The 16,216-nt window shown below is 38.7% G+C and overlaps 2 long non-coding RNA genes across 2 annotated transcripts in view; one reads left to right on the top strand and one right to left on the bottom strand.

Moving 5' to 3' along the window:
* The window catches only part of LOC137855484 (uncharacterized), a 50,385-nt gene that overhangs the window by 8,733 nt on the left and 25,436 nt on the right, over nt 1-16,216 (top strand). The window lies entirely within an intron of this gene.
* On the bottom strand, nt 9,154-14,031 carry LOC137855485 (uncharacterized). The gene is made up of 2 exons (XR_011095755.1): nt 12,955-14,031; nt 9,154-10,816 (listed from the first exon to the last, which is right to left on the bottom strand). It is a non-coding gene; the product is annotated as an uncharacterized lncRNA (long non-coding RNA).

Genomic DNA, 16,216 nt, shown 5'->3' with positions numbered 1-16,216 from the left:
TACTTTATAAATTAACACCTTATGGTACCTTGACACGGAGCACTTTATAAATATCTGAGTGAAAAGACAATAGGCAAATTCAGATGGTGTTTCCATTTATTTTTTCTTTGGTATTTTCACACCTTTTCAGTTTAGAAGCCACGGACTTCCTAACCTTCAGTTTATAAATGAAAAATACAGATATAGCAAAGTGCTGGATTTAACCTCTAAGTAAGCATGTGTTAATTTCAATTCCTGAGAGTGAGCTGCATTAAACTGTTCTTGACAGAATTTAATAGGAATTTTGGACATTGTACATTAATAAATAAGTACTACCTTTGTTATTTTAAGTTCAGTGGTTTTCCTTAGTTGAGAAAGCCTGGCTCTCTCACTTGATTTATATGATGCTAGTTAAAAAAAGGTAGTAATGATACGTGTGTTATTCATGTACTTGGAAGTCTCAAAGGATTCTAAATATATCTTGACATGTACACTCATAAATTGTGTCTAAGGTAGACATTTTGGCAAACTGGCTATGGAATTAATGTTCTTGAGACTTCCAAACACCATTGATCAAAAATACTTTCAAAATTCTCCAGAACTCTGAACTGATTTCTTTTGAACCTGCCTGTGTGGTCAGTGCACCATCTATCAAATTGTCTTCAGCTTAGAGACATGGTTCAGGAACTCAGACTGCATTTCGGTGCAAATTTCCCATCATGAAGGCTTGATTTCGTCATTTTTTGAAATGGAACAGTTAAGCATGAGTCTCTAATGAAGCAATATAAAGAGTGAAACATGAGTGATTACAGAGCTGTGTTCCAAATGCGCTTGTGTTTATGAGTTTCTCGGTGATGATCCCTTTACACTCAATCTAATGTGTGAAATGCAAAGGCTTCTGCAAACAGCATGTTTACCTTAAACAGTGAGCCACACATTTTCATTGGTGTGGATTTGGAAATATGCTCTTGAGAAAGCTTGGAGAGGCAGAATTGAACCAAGCACTGGGCTGAGAGCAGGATTCTGGTTTTGCTGACCTTTCTGTATATGGTCTTAACTCAGTCCTGTGAATCTTTTTCTACAAATCTCTAATTCCTGTTAATCTTATAGACTCTTTTGGGCACCAAGTGTAATTTTCCTTAGTCTGTGTAGTCTGTGTGGTGCTGGCAGCTGTAGCCTTCAGGTACAACTAATTCCAATAAATGTCACTGCATTCTGGTCTATACAGCTAGCCCAAGTGGGGTCCAGGAAGCTGATTTTCCTTAGGAGAAGCACATTTCAGTCAAGTATTTATTTTTCAGAAAGCATTATTCTGGATGCAGCAGTAATAAAACTGGAGTCTGCTCCCTTGCTTACAGTTCAGTTCCTTTCCAGACCAGTCCTCTCCCAGAATATCTCCTTGCCTTCTCTCCAGGTGTGTTGCAAAGGCTTTCTGTACCTACAGCCTTCAGTGCTTTCTGTGGCTGGGCATTTCCAGCCCTTGTAGACTGGTACTGCTGCTCCTGGCTGTTCATCTCAATACCACAGCACACTTCCACTGTAATTTAGAGATTTGATTATCTTTAATGGGGTTTGCTTTTTAATATTTTAATTTTTTCCTATGAGGCCATTGTAGCTCCCACTCATCTGGCCAAATCTCATTCAAACTTTGTTGTTGTTGTTGTTGTTGTTTTTGTTTGTTTGTTTCCCTTGCCTAATTACCTTTTCAACATGTGGGAACAGTCTTTCCATGTGTCTCTAAAAGATCTCTGTTGTTCCTGCAAAATCTGCTGTCTGGGCTAGACTCCGGGTCATTCATGGATTTAATTTTTTTCAAGTTGAAACGATTTTGGTCTCTGAAATGATAATCTCAGGTTCTGGTAGGAGAAGCCTGAAGTATCCTGTGACATATTTTTGGGTGATCCTACTGCATTCAGAGCCACCTTCCACACTTGATTCGGCCTGTTCTTCCTCATAGCTCTGCCGACACCAGGCAAAATACCTCTTCTAAAAGTTCTCTGTTTGAATGTGAGGGAAACTTCTTATAAAATAAAAATACCTTCTTCAGCAGAAATGAGCTTTTTTTTTTCTGTTTTGCTATGTAGAAGGTTCATATAAGATCCAGACTTCTGTGTTTCTTTTAAAGAACCACATATGAGAATTTATGAAGGGCATGAGTTTACACTGCACTGTGGAAAGTGCCCTGATATATTTTACTCTCTTTTTGGAGTGCTTTTCTATTCAAAGGAATGGAATATGCTGTTCCCAGTCCTTTTTGGGAGGTTTGATGCACGTAACCAGATGAACTGCTATTGAACCTTACTAATACACGATCAGATTGTTGGTATAGAGGCAAGTGTGGGATTTCCAGATTTACAAAATCTAATAAACCAGCAAAGCACTCTCAATTCAAAGTTTAAAAGGCTCAGGGGGCATCTCCACCATTAGTGTACCTGCGTTTCTGAATTTCTTTCAGGGAGCACACATGCTACTGCTTACAGCATGAGGACAGTGTTAATATACGAACAGAAAGGGCTTGGAGTAGAATTTGATTTACTGCAGGGTAAATAAATTTCCCGAGGAGAGCTTATTACTTTACCTGAAAGGAGCTCTTGGCAGTGCCAAGGTCTGTATAACATTTTCTCCACAATTTATATGTAAAGTCAAAGCCCTGTATAAGCCAAAAAATCCACAGAAAACTGCACGTCAGAAAGTGTTTGGAGAGCTGACTCTGCTCGAGAGCCTCCGTTTTCTTTCTGTAAGAGGAGATTTCTCCCTCCCACTGGGTTTCATAACAAGTATCTTTTTTAACTGACTCATGTTTCTTTGTGCTCAGTCTGTTATTGACAGCCCACTTGCTTTTTCATCAGAGAACAGCAGTGAAAAGAGCAAATTCTGCTCAAAGGTTTTTAAATACTCCATGTTATTATTTGGGTTTAAAGTAGAAGGCTGACAGTGGCAGGCTAAATCATCCAATACCTCCCAGATGGGACAAGCTCATTCCTGGGGTAAAATGCTGTCACTTCAAATTGCTGCAGGTCTTCTTCTGGTACATTTTCCCCTCGTTTGGGGGCATTTTCCACTTTTAAGACCAACACAATACAACAGATAGGGTGTCTTACATTTCTAAACAAGAACAGGAATCCTGTGAGGTTCCCCAGGATAAGGTTTCTGTGCTCCGTGCTGAACTGGTCACTGCTGCTTGTTCAACTCAGCTTCTTCCTCAGGTTTCGTTTTCCTCTGTCCAGCTTCTTGGGTAAAAGAGAAGACACTGAAGACACATGATGCTTTGTCTGGCCAGCTGGAAATATATAACAGTATTGGCCACGAAACAAAGAAATTTCATAACAATAACTTCTATCTGGTCCGTTTCCCAAATTTTGTGTTTTTGCCAACTTTCCTCCTCTCTCCTTCTCTCTCTCTCAAACAAATTGAGTTTCATTGTTTCCCTGTTAGCTCAGAAATGCCATGAGCCAAGTTAGAGTCCTCTTGCTTCAGACATGCCAGGGACAGAGCAGTCCATCATGGCTCAGAGACACCAGCTTCCAGCATCCTCACTACAGTGGGCCCTTCTTCTGCAGAGGGTCTGTTGACTGGAAAGCTGGAGCACCACAGCATCTTATTCCTTGCCTTGAGGCATCCTGGGCCTTTCTTATCTGATTTAAGAGGTATATCTGAGTTATGAGCTCGTTAGTCTTTTACGCCTCATAAGCCTTTCTGTGAATCCAAACTCATGTAAGCTGAGAGTCAGCTTGGGCTTTTTGCCTATTACTTAAGGTCATTTTCCCTCTCCCTTTCCATCCAGCTCTAACCTGTTGTCTGGCTAGTTCAGACCAGTGGCAGATCTCAAACAGATTTAGATGAGCAGTCTAAATAAACACACTGCCTTTACAGTGCTTGTGTTGTGTATGACATTCAAAGTGAGATGCTCAGGATAATCTATCTGAACTGGCACATAAAACCCCCAACGAGTCTTCTGGAATTTCAGATTAACTGAGATGCTTTCACAAAATCTTTACCTGACACATACCCTCTCTTCTATTTGATATTCCCAAATAGAAGCTGAAGGAGAAAGAACCACCAGTACTCTTTTAGTGGAAGTCTTTTGCCTACATCTGCTTTATTTTTCAAGCTTGTTTTTCTCCCCTCTCACCCCCCCCCCCCCCTTTTTTTTTCAGCTCTTTGAGTCCTTGTTTCAGTTGCATTGTATTAGTAAATTCCAGTTGAAAACAACGTCCCCTTTTTTATGGGAATATTTGTGATCCATCATATCCTATTGGTCATCATTATATTAATCCATTATAATGTGCAATCTGGAAATCCCTAAAAACCTGAAAACCTGAGAACCAGAATCTATGATCTATGACAGCAGAGAAGGGGAAGACATGTCACTTTACAGGGCTTCTTTTTTTTTTTTTTTTTTTTTTTACAGCTTTCTCTTAAATTTATAATATTGGATTTTGTTAAAAAAAAAAAAGTATACTGTGCTAGAGGAATTGTTAGAGGAATTCTTTTTCATGTCAGTCCAAACTTTATTTGCTCTAACAGGGCTTTTCAGTCTGCTCAGACACACTTCATGCTGCCCCCAAAGTCCTGGTCATGTTGCTGTCTTTTCTGGGAAGCTACAGAATTTTGACTTGGTTCCTTTTTAGAGAGCTCCAGTAATTGTATAGATCTTGTTTTAATTATTTTTTGGCATTTGCTGAGTTCTGTGAGTACCTTCATTATTTGTTCCAGTTTGATTACAGATATCAGCTCGGCCTTTCTCCCCTGGGATACTTGATTTCTCTGCTGATACTAGCATTTGCCTTCCCTGTAGCCAGAATTCTTGGTGTGCAAGATTGTTTTCACTGGAAGGAGAAATTGGCTACAGGTATTTCTTGAATGCAACCATTTTACTTATGGTCTCTTCACAGAGACCTGAAGCAATGAATCAGCAGTCAGAGTTCATGTGCACAATGCCATGTTTCTTCTCAAGTATTTCTGCCCCTTCTTGGTGTTTTTATTTTATAGGTGCTCTTCCTGTTGTTTTCTCCTTGCCACTGTTTCCTTCTGTCACTTGCATAGACATACAGGTCAAGTGAACCATGAGCAGTGTTTGCAATATGTGTTCAGTTCCCAGCAAAACACCAAAAACAACTTAATTCATAGATAAGCCATGCCATATAAATGAGTGATATGAACTTCTGTAGTTAAACAAAAGAGTAATTTTCTGCTCTCCCATTTATCTTGATTAAAGGCTGCAATCAGGTGCATTGACTTCAGATGGATTTGGAAATGCCCATGTACCAAAGACACTTCTCTTTGTAGCTGTGGATCTTGTAGTAGAAAAATAAGGTATCTGGGCTCTGTCCCAATAATTCATCCAGGCTTATTGGGTGGCTGATAATGCCTAATGCTTAATAAACCTAATTTTCCCATTCTGAGGTACTGAGATAGTGGTAATAAATTATTAGCTAGTCAAAAAGCTATATATATTTGTGTTTATGAAGCATATTCAGGCTTGTCATTATAATCAGTCTAGAATGGCAAAGCTTATTTAATTGATCAAAATGGTGACAGGCACATTTTATAGGTTATAAGCTCATATGCATCTTGCATCTGTTGTGTGGTTGTGTGTGTGTGTGTGTTGTTGTAGTTTGTTTGTTTGTTTTTGTTTTGTTTTGGTTTTGTTTGGTTTGGCTCCACCGAGCTTCTGGAAATCAGTTCTGCATTGTTTAATATGGAAGAACTATACCACAGAGTCAGATTTGATGGACTGACCTTTGCATGTCTTTCCCCCTCTGTAGTTAAAAGTTTTGCTCTGTTCTGGATGTGTAAATTAACTATGTAGTAGAGGAAGGTGTTAAAACAGTTTGTCTAGGCAATGAGTGAACAGCAGTGTCATTAAATGCACACTTGGAAGAATTTAGAAATTTGGAGTCATACCTTTGCATTAGTGAAAATGGTTGTGTTTGTGAGGTGAGGGCAAAACTAAGAACTAATTAATGGATACTTTTCTAATAGCAGGAGGAATTCTACTGAAGTTCCCACCCATATGATGACCTGAAGGTCTGGACGGCTGAATGTTCGTCCTTTGCACCCAGAGATTTTGCAGAAATGATGTATTGTGACTCCCCACCAGGTCAGTGCTTGCTCTAGTCCCCCAGCCAAGTCCTTGCTGCTGACCTGCTTGTCAGCATGCACACTGCCCTCTGGGCTGTGTCTCTGGGCTCGGCCCACCCTGGGCTGTGGCTGCAACAGCAACTCCCGGCTATGCCTGACTACTGGCCCCAAACAGGCCCTTTGTCACTACAGCAGATATTTTTTCTGCTTTGACCTGGCAGGCCTCCTCTTGATGAATCTCTTTTCTCGACTCTTGTTCTCTACTTGCTTGGTCTAAGCAGGCTATATTTGCTCAGCTTGTGAACAATGGAAGACAATGTTTTGACTCCAGCTCAGTGATGCTCTGGTTCCACATTTAATATCCTGCTTGAGACTCTAAACTCCCCTTCTTTCTCCAATGAACATTTTAGATCTCCTTCCATTTATTTTTTCTTCCATATTTTTGGCTTTATGTCTTTTCCCTGTGTCTGGGATGTTCTGTTCCACCAAACCATAAACCCTTTCTTTGCGCTCACATTTGTCTTTTCAAGACTAATTGCGGTCTTGCTTCTTCAAGACCGCAAGCACTCACTCACCCATCCATTCGGGAGATGGCTCTGAAACATCTTTCTTTCTCCTCCAGAATTTTCTTCAGAAGAAAACTGGCTCTGGTTTGACACCGACCTTTTTCCCCAGGGAAACATGTTTGAATTTCAATCCTTTTTTTTTTTTTTTTTTTTTTTTTTTTTTTCATTCAGTGACGTTTCTCGTGGTAATATGTCCCAAAACACAGACAAGTTTTTCTAATCTGCCTTCCCTAATTGTTCTCAGATATAAATTACGCATCTTAAAACTCACAAGTCATTAGTAATTGAAGGAACTTTTGGCATGTAAAAAATGGTGTTTAAATGCTGAGAGAAATCTGGCAGAACATTACTACCCTACCTTTCCAAGTGTTGCAAGATATTCTTGGCTTATTGCATATTATATAACAGAGCCTTTAAACATGGATTATCTTTAGAAAGAAAGTCAGTGATTATTGTCAAGCTTCAGTGATGTATTAGCTGAAGCTGATGAGATGCATTTGCGAAAGGAATCGACCAGAAGTGAGAAGTACCTAGCCTGATTTGGGAATAACAGTGTTCTTTAGGATAAGTAAATAGTACATGTGATCTCACATTTATTGTTCACTTGGAATTATTTTCTGACTTCAGAATAAACAGAAACTTTGTTTATGTTTTGGCTGTCTGCTTTTCACAGGGCTAACTGAGGACTTCTGCCTTTGCCTGTCAGTATAGCAAAGCAATTGGCCAAAACTGGGGCCATGGTAAGATAAAATATCTTCTGTTTTTGGTTGAGAGGCCTGCCATACAAGCAATTTCTGACTCATGGAGTCACTGTAACTCACAACTCACTCTTACTGGCATCAGGAGAAGACCTACATGAGTGGCAAGGTTAAAGGAGCAGACTTTTTATGCCGTGATTTGCTCTTGTATTTTAAATAGAGGCTACCTCTGAACTTCAGATTTTAGCCTCCAAAAAGAATAAATGAATGTGACTTGGATGAAAAGTCTCCTGCTCCCTGTGGGGATATTTGTGCACTGAACTCTGACTTGAAAAAAAAATCTTTTAAAACTAGGAATACTTCACTTAATTTCTTGTGTGACTTATCATTAGGTGTTTATGATTTTGGGGAGGTGTAAGTGAGCTTTGTGAATATATAATGATTTGATCTTTTGTGAATATTTAAGATACAGGTTAAATGTGAGTCCAGCCAAAAGTCCCATTTCTGCTGGTGAGTTTTTTTTTTTTTTTTTTACTTGCCTTAGCTTGCCAAGGAATGTGGTGGATTCTCTATTGCTTATAGTCTTTAAATCAGAATGAATGTCTTTCCGAGAAAGATGCCCTGAGTCAACCACAATTTATTGGAACTGATTTAGGAATTGCTGGGCAGCCTCCTCTGGGCTATGGTCTGCAGATGTCAGAGAAGGTGACTGCAAAGTTTCCATAAGATCTTAAAATCTACAAATATATGATCTTTGAAATACCAGGCTCTTAAAAACGTTTTGCTTTTTCATGAAGGAGGTTTTGAGATCTTTGATGTGCTAATGGTCAGAGTCAGCTGGCTAGATGATAAATCTCAGATGAAAGAACTAGATGGTGAGTTAAGACTTCTTTCTCACCTCTGCCTGGGAGCTATGGCACAACTTAGTAACATCCTTAATAAACAGTATGTGTTTATGGGATTGGGCACAAATTTAATTACAGCTCACTGGGAAGCTGTTTTCTTATTTTAGAGAAGACCTCTTCGTTTTTCAAAATGTCCTCATGCTTCATGAAGCTGAAATCATACTGGCCTTTCATACTTTCAGAGTTTAGAGTTCTGGGATTATAATGCCACGTCCTTGTTCTGGGTCAGACTGAGCAGAAGACTGGTCTTCTGTCTTCCAAATCTTGGTGAATGAGCATGGATTGCTCTCCAGAAAAAAATCTCATTCTGATTTTGAAATGAAACTATATCCTGCACCCTGAATCTTCCCTGGGTCAAAATGGTCAATGCTTTCTGGTGAAAATGTCACTTCTGACCATTTAGTATTTCTTGGCAAACACCTTGCTCCCCAAGTAATAAAATATTTTGTTGGAAACTATGTGAACAAGTCTATAAGCAACGATCATGAAAAAGGCTACACTCGGGTCATGCTGTGATGCGTTCAGAATCCCAAAAGCTTTGTGGGCCAGCAGAGATAATAAATCATAAGAGCTGTGAAGGCCAAGAAGAAAACACTACCCAGTGTAATACAAATTGTTTCTTGTCTTGTAAGTGTTTAGAAGTCTTTAATGGACATATTTACATACTTTTAAATCACAATCGTTCTGTCAGTGCTAGCACATACACAGAAAGAACAGAAAGAATAAAACTTTTTCTTCTCAAAATCAGATTTATCAAGTGTAAACAAATGTCTTTCCCAGTCTGTCTGAAGCCAGCAGTGCTAAATTTTAACTTTGCAGAAAGTATTTAACATAATGTGTGTAAATATTATGTTAAAGGTTTCATGTCCTGTTTTGAACAGTGGCAAAAAATTTCCTTTCAGCCTTTAGGTTTTCCACTAATTTCTTTCATATTAAATCGGAGCAGGCTAAAAAAACCTGCTGATCAGATCTTTACTGAGCTTTATTGTAATGTAGTTTAAGTGGATGCAGACGGTTGGTTTTTCCTTTTTTTTTTTTTTTTTTTTCACTTCATTTTTTTTTTCTCCATGTCTGAAATATTATACAGGAGACTGAAGTTCTTGTGGCATTAACATAAGAGTCTCAAAATGGGCCAGAAAATAAATATTGTAAAAAACATGTCATCCAAATCAAATATTGTATGAATAAGGGAAACTGGAGAGTTTACAATTGTGGTTCAAGGTTTTACATGCAAGGTACCTCAAAAGTTAGCTAAATACATTTCAGATGGATGTAAAATGTGGAGGAAAAGTGTTAAGTATATTCCATTGGTGAGATCTCAAGCCCGGTTCAGATAACAACCTTGGAGGTCAAGTTCTCAAGTGCTTACCGATGGGGTGATGGAAATAGGCTCAATTCCTGCTCTTGCTTCAACAACAGCATCCACTTGGCAAAAAGACAGAAGATCTGCTGTACCCTGACAAAGCAGGAGTCTTCCCCATGAGCACCTTTCTGATAACCTCCAACCAAAATCTTGGGGGTGCCTGAGGACTGTACTGTAGTAGATGGAGCCTTTGGTTTTCCTTACACTGGGCAAAAGCTTTGGCTACCAACTGTTGGTGCATGGTGCTTAACTATAATTGTCTTAATTATGCTAAATTGCACTGTGCAGTCCCTTAACAATTATGAGGGTTAGCAACAGTATTAAGTGACAAAAATGACATTAAGGTAATTGTAGCATTGTCTAGAAGAAGCATGAAAGTCAGTAAATACCAGAGTCAGGATTTTGACAGCTACGTGAACTTTGCACTGTGCTCTGCATCACCTGCATAAATGAATATAATGATAGAATTGTAAAAGGACGCGGTGAGGGCATGATGATGTAGAAAAAAAAAAGCAATATAAGTAGAACAGAGGGGGACAATCCCCTCCCTCATCCTGCCACGCTGCTTTTGATGCAGCCCAGGACATGGTTGGCTTTCTGGGCTGCAAGTGCACATTGCTGGCTCATGTTGAGCTTCTCGTTGACCAACACCCCCAGGTCCTTCTCCTCAGCGCTGCCTTCAATACATTCTCCACCCAGCCTGTATTTGTGCTTGGGATTCACTAAATAGTGAGGGCAAACAGTTTTAATCCAGTGGTTTACATCAAAGAGCTTTTGTTGGCTATCAACACATAACTGAAGGGTTTTCAGCTGTTTTTAGTATAACTGTGAAATCTTACAATTACTATCACAGAGCTCACTGAATTCAATAGTCCAGGACAGCTTTCATAAACAGATTATTTTCAGGGTGTAGTTCTGGTCAGCTCTTTGGCTTTATTTGTTTTGCCTGGAAGCCAGGTACACAGCACTTCAGAATGAACGTCTCAGAAATGAAAACCCAAGAAGAAATTTGCACAGAAATTCTCGGCTAAAATCTCACAAATTTTTGCAAGTGTCCAATCCTTGTCTCTGCTAAGATCTTCCTGCTGACTCAGGTACTGCAGGCTGTTTTTTTCTACCCATGTCCAAAGTAACAGAGCTGCCTATGATGGCTTCTCCATATAGGTGGGCTCTTTGTCTCAGGAAAGATGCAATTCCTCCTTCTTTACCAGAAAGATCAAACTGCAACAGTAACACCAATATGGTAAAGATGTAGATTCCTTACTTGATGCAGTATTTAATAGATAATTATATTATCTATTTAATTATATAATATATTGATTTATTCAATGGTTTAGTTTAAATTGAATATATTAATAGATAATAATAGATACTGCATTTGTGCAGCAAGCTATGGATGTGGCTGCTCTGCCATCGACTACTTTCCACAGCACTTTTCAAAACCTGCATTGTTTCAATGACTGTAACTGACAATAAAAGTGTAAAAACAGACGTAAGTATGAGCATTGAGGAGCTCAATATTTCAATCATATTGAAAGACACCAAACCAAGTGCCAGCTTTTATGCTCTACTTCATGAAGGCAAATTAAAAAAATAAAAAAAATAAAAATAAAATATAAAAAAAATAAAAAAGGCTGTACATAGATTATTTAAACAGTTGACCATCTTTGTCATGAAATAACATCATGAACGAACAGAAACTAGCTTCTTCTGATTGAGTTTTCATGTTAGGGTTCTTTATGGGGTTGCACAGGATCCTCTGCAGCTAGTAAGCTTATTATGGGTATTTTTTAAAAGATGGTTACGGGTTATGGGTATTAAATAGCACGGCCACATCAATGAATCCCATCTTAAATATTAGTGAAGCATTTATGCTTGTTGTTTTAAAGTGCTGCTAAAATCCAGAGCAAGGCCCTTAATCTTAGCTACTTTATTGACAGTCTCTGACAGTGAAACTGGCTTTGTAGAAGCTAGGATTAATCTATATTATCTCAAAGTAATCAGAACTGTGGAAAAGTATTTTTCCCATAACCATCTATGGAAAATCAATGCATTCCCCTGTTTGTATTCTGGGGTAAACTACAAATTAGTGCCCCAGGTATTTATAAAGATAGCTCAGTGTGTGGGATTTTCTGTTGAGTCCTCCTGAATTCTAGTTTGGCTTTCCTCTGGTGAAGTGTGAATGTATATCTCCAGGTAGGCAAACTGGACAGACCCTGCTCAGTCTAAAGAACTTAACACTCCTGAAAGGCTTAAGCCTAGGAAATTTATTTTCTAGGAATTAAAAAATTAATTCTAGGAATTAAAAAATTAATTCCTAGAACATTTTGGATTCCCTTCCAAACTCTAATTAGAATTTTTAATAGTGTGAGGGTTTCCAAGATGAACTGTACCCAGAAGAAGAGGTCTTTCATTTATCAGCTAAATGCCTGCTCTTTGAGCAGGAAAGAGGGCAAACCCTAGAAAAACAAAGAAATTCCGTTTAAGAGGTAGAAAGATATGGATTATTATTATTATTATTATTATTATTATTATTTTATTAAGAAGCCATGCCTACTTGCATTTGAAGTCATATCTTGTTGAATATATGGCCAAAGTTCAACACAACGAGTTTGAGTTTGGGTTCTTTTGGTAAATAAAAGCCTATATTCAACAGATGGACCTTCCTTTCATTTCAAATTCAAATCTAAATTCCCTGCAGTGTTTCAGGGTTGTGCGTTCAGGGTTATGGCCAATGAGCTGAAAAAGGAAGGAGTTGTATGCAAAGCTCTGGGGTCTGAGATTTTGTGTTGAGGATATTTCTGTCATTTAGAAATCCATCTGTTTATCCTCCCATATCAGACAAAAAACCTACAAAGATCTAGGAAATGTACAGAAAAAAGAATTCTCTGTTCGTATCTTTTTTTTTTTTTTTTTTTTTTTTTTTTTTTAAGAAAGTCTCCTGTCCTCCTGAGCTCATATTGAGTAGTGCTTCTGAAAACACTCAAATAAAACTTTATAGCGAAAGAATTGCTGTATCAGCCAAAATGATCTATAAAAAAGGTGAGGAATTTTCTAGTGAATAAAATATTGTACTGCAAATATTTGCTTTGCTTTAATCTGGCATTATTCCTGCTCTGAATCTATTGACAGTGTGGAGGGAACGGCAAGTTACCTTTTTGAGCTGTGTCATCTCTATTTCTGATCTAGTTTCTTTACAGAATGCAGCACAGCAGCAATGCCCTGAAAAGTGTCATTTGATACTTTGGTACAAGAGGAACAGTCCTTCAGCTCTGTTTCTTTGCAGAATACCTTTGCTGTGAGCACAGATCTCAGTAAGTGCAGCTCATTTCAAGCCAGACAACTCTCTTTGGACCCACCTTTTCTAATCTTTGACTCAGGCTTTGAGTGTTCATCACACATGTGAAAATTCTTGTCAATAGATAAATAAATAAAGAGAAAGAGAGAGAGAGAATTTTCTTGACGAAAAAGTCTTCTATAGTAAAGAACAAATTCCCATAGTACAGCATCAGTATAGCTGCGCAGGGCATATGGATTAAAAGCCTTGCCGAGGCCCCAAACAGGTCTACTTTTTGTATCCCCATGCCTCATACTGGCTACTGTTTTACAACTGTGGGTGTCTGCTGCAGACTGCAGATTGCTCTGGGCCTGTGACACCTTGGTAAGGATTGTGGTTAGCCTCAATACCTCAGCTACTGAGGTGCACTTTGCTTTTTCCTCTGGAAGACACTCTTGGCTAAGCTCTCTCTCCTGCCCTACCACTCTCAAAACTTAAAGGGCTCATAAATCATGTTATTTGTTTGCACGAGACACATACGTCCCCTGAGAGAATTAGCTGGATTCATAACTCACACCCATGTGGATCTGGTGTAATGTCTCTCTTCCTGGAAATTACTCCAGTTTACGCTGCTGCAATAAACCAGAGGTTGGCTATTGTGTTCTTCCCAATCGTCATTTTAATTCCAGCACATATTTTTATATGCTCTGCAGTAAAATTAGAGAAAGAAACATCTGGCATGCAAAATGATTACTGAATAGATGTTGCCCATTGGCCCTGATTTCACACTCAGGATATTTAAAACAAATGTTCTGGTGCTATTGAGGTCTTGACATGTTTGTGTTTAGCTGGTCGGGTCAGCTGAAATTGCCTGTGTTCACAGTGATCCCTGATGAGAGATGCTTTGAGTCACAGATTATTTGGACTATTCTCAGTATGGGGTACAACTCAAAGCTCCTTAGCAGCGTGACTCTCATAACAATGATATAACCCAACAGCAGGTCCCCTGACCCGCCAGCACGCCCGTCACTTGCAGGGAATTTGTGTAACTAAACAAAATATTTGTGAACTAGTGGGAAAACAGGAGTCACTCGTAATGAATCTGTCTTTATTTTAAGGACTGAAAGCACTCTGCAGCCTGTTCTGACTTCCTGATGTATCGTACCTGGGTCTTGTGTGGAAATGGACCACATCTCCAGAGATGCTGACAGTTTTCTTTTCTTCTTGTCCCCTCCTCAGCTGGAAATGAGCACATGCACAGTTTGATTTTTCACCTTTTGTTCCAACACTGAATTTTAAAGTGGCATGGGGCCTCTCTACTCAGATTTTAATTAAAGTGATGAGCTAGGCAGTAGGGTCCACAGAAGAGACTCACAGCCAGTGCAAATTGGCATTTCTGCCACATCAAGTCAGCAACATATAGTACAGGAAAATGGGAGGGAAAGGAAAAGTGATTGAGGATGTCTTTGTTTGAAGGCTGATATTCTACCAAAATACAAATGTAGGTGACTTCACCAGGAATAAGCATTTTCTGTTGTTGAACCCATTTCTCCTCCATCTCTTTTTCTTTTTCTTCCTCTTCCAGCAACAAACCTTCCCAGAAAATCCAGCTTCCCCAAGCAGGACTATTCTTTCCCCTATCCCAACACAGTATAGAAAGTCACTCTTCCCTCTTCCCCCCTCATAGACCCCTTTGCCCTTGTTAATAGAAATAGGAGTGGGCAGCTGGTATGTTCTGTAGAAAACACTTATCTTTTCCATGCATTCTTCACATGCTGTATGCAGCTTTGCCTCCATATAATCCAACTTCTTCACCTCTGCCCTTTGGAGACCACCAAACCCACTCCTAGAGTAGGCTGTATATACTAAATTCTGACTCACATTCTCACCTGACACCTTATTTTGCCTGCTTTTAATGTCCAGATGGGCCTGGATTTCTGGGTAAGAGTGAAAATTTAGGGTGGGCATTTTTTGACATTACTGGAATAATTTCCCCACTCATGGAAAACCAGGCCAGTTTTGGTAGGCTCATAGGAACCTCAACCCAGAAGAAATAGCACATTTGGCCTCAGCCAGTCAGGATCACTTTAGCGGATCCGTATTTCACCAGAATACTGAAATTTGGTCAAACTGGTCGTTGATTTTTAAGAAAATAGAAGGGAAGAACACTTTCAATCCTGTTGAAATGTGCTATTTTTAAAATACTGATATTTTGGTTTTGTTTTCATTTCAGAGAAACTGTCCATGGGGGTGTTTAAGGAAAGGTTGGATGTGGTGCTTAGGGACATGGGTGATAATGGTGGTTTTTTGCATCCAACCTTAATGATTCTATGATTCTATGAAACTTTTCTTTGGCATTTTAACATTGAGTTGCTTTTCTAACAAAATCAACATAAAATCAGATAATATCTGCTCTTGTGTGCTGAATTCTGAGGCTTGCAGGTTTAATCTTAAAAGAAAAGAAAAGATGCATCTAGATCAGTAGCAATCAGAATTTGTTTCAGCAGAAAGCTACACTATGCCAAAAAACTTAGGCAATATTCCTACCTTTTCCCATCATCCAGCTCTATCAGGGGAAAATGGGACTGCAGGGGGTTCAAATAACAAATTAGCATGGATTCATTATGAGCAATTTGACTTCTGAAATGAGATATTTCTGCACAAACAATAGATACAGCTTGAAACCCCTTCTTTCCCACAACTGTCAAACATGCTCGTTTTCATGGAGCCTGAGATAAAATTCAGTTTGACTTCTTGACAAAATCTTTTTGGTATCAAACCAACCAAATGTGGTGTAGATTCTACAAACTGATGATGTGCATGCAAATTCAAACCTGACTGTAAGCCATTGGCACAGTAGGTGAGGCTGCGTAAAACAGAACACATATATTCTGTCAAAGATCTCCAACTCTGTTTTCATTTTGTTTAAATATACTCACAGACCATTTGAATTTATCAAAAAGATGTACGCAAATACTTTTTTATGTCAGTCAGTATGTCAGTAAACTGATGTCAGTTTTTTCTTTCTCCCTGAATTTCTCTTCACCTCCCCTTTTATATCAAGATTTCAAAAGACTTCTTCAGTTTAAACATTTTTATTGAAAAATAAACAGTACTGAAGAAAATATGTTTTTTATGACAATTTGTTCATGTTAACAACTGTTGATGACCTCCGAGTAATCATTTCTAAGTGATCAGTTCTAAGTACAGCATCAAATAGTTTTTTCAGGCTGCACATGGGGAAAATAGACATAGTCAAATCAGTACGAGTGGAAAGTATGTATCTAATTCTTCTAATGCCATCACAGTAAAACCAGTCCTTAATAATAACATTACAGCAAGAT

The sequence above is a fragment of the Anas acuta genome, chromosome 4 (assembly GCF_963932015.1).
Source record: "Anas acuta chromosome 4, bAnaAcu1.1, whole genome shotgun sequence".
NCBI classification, from domain to species: Eukaryota; Metazoa; Chordata; class Aves; order Anseriformes; family Anatidae; genus Anas; species Anas acuta.
The sequence above is the reverse complement of the archived record's forward strand: the minus strand, read 5'-3'. Positions and strand labels throughout refer to the sequence as shown.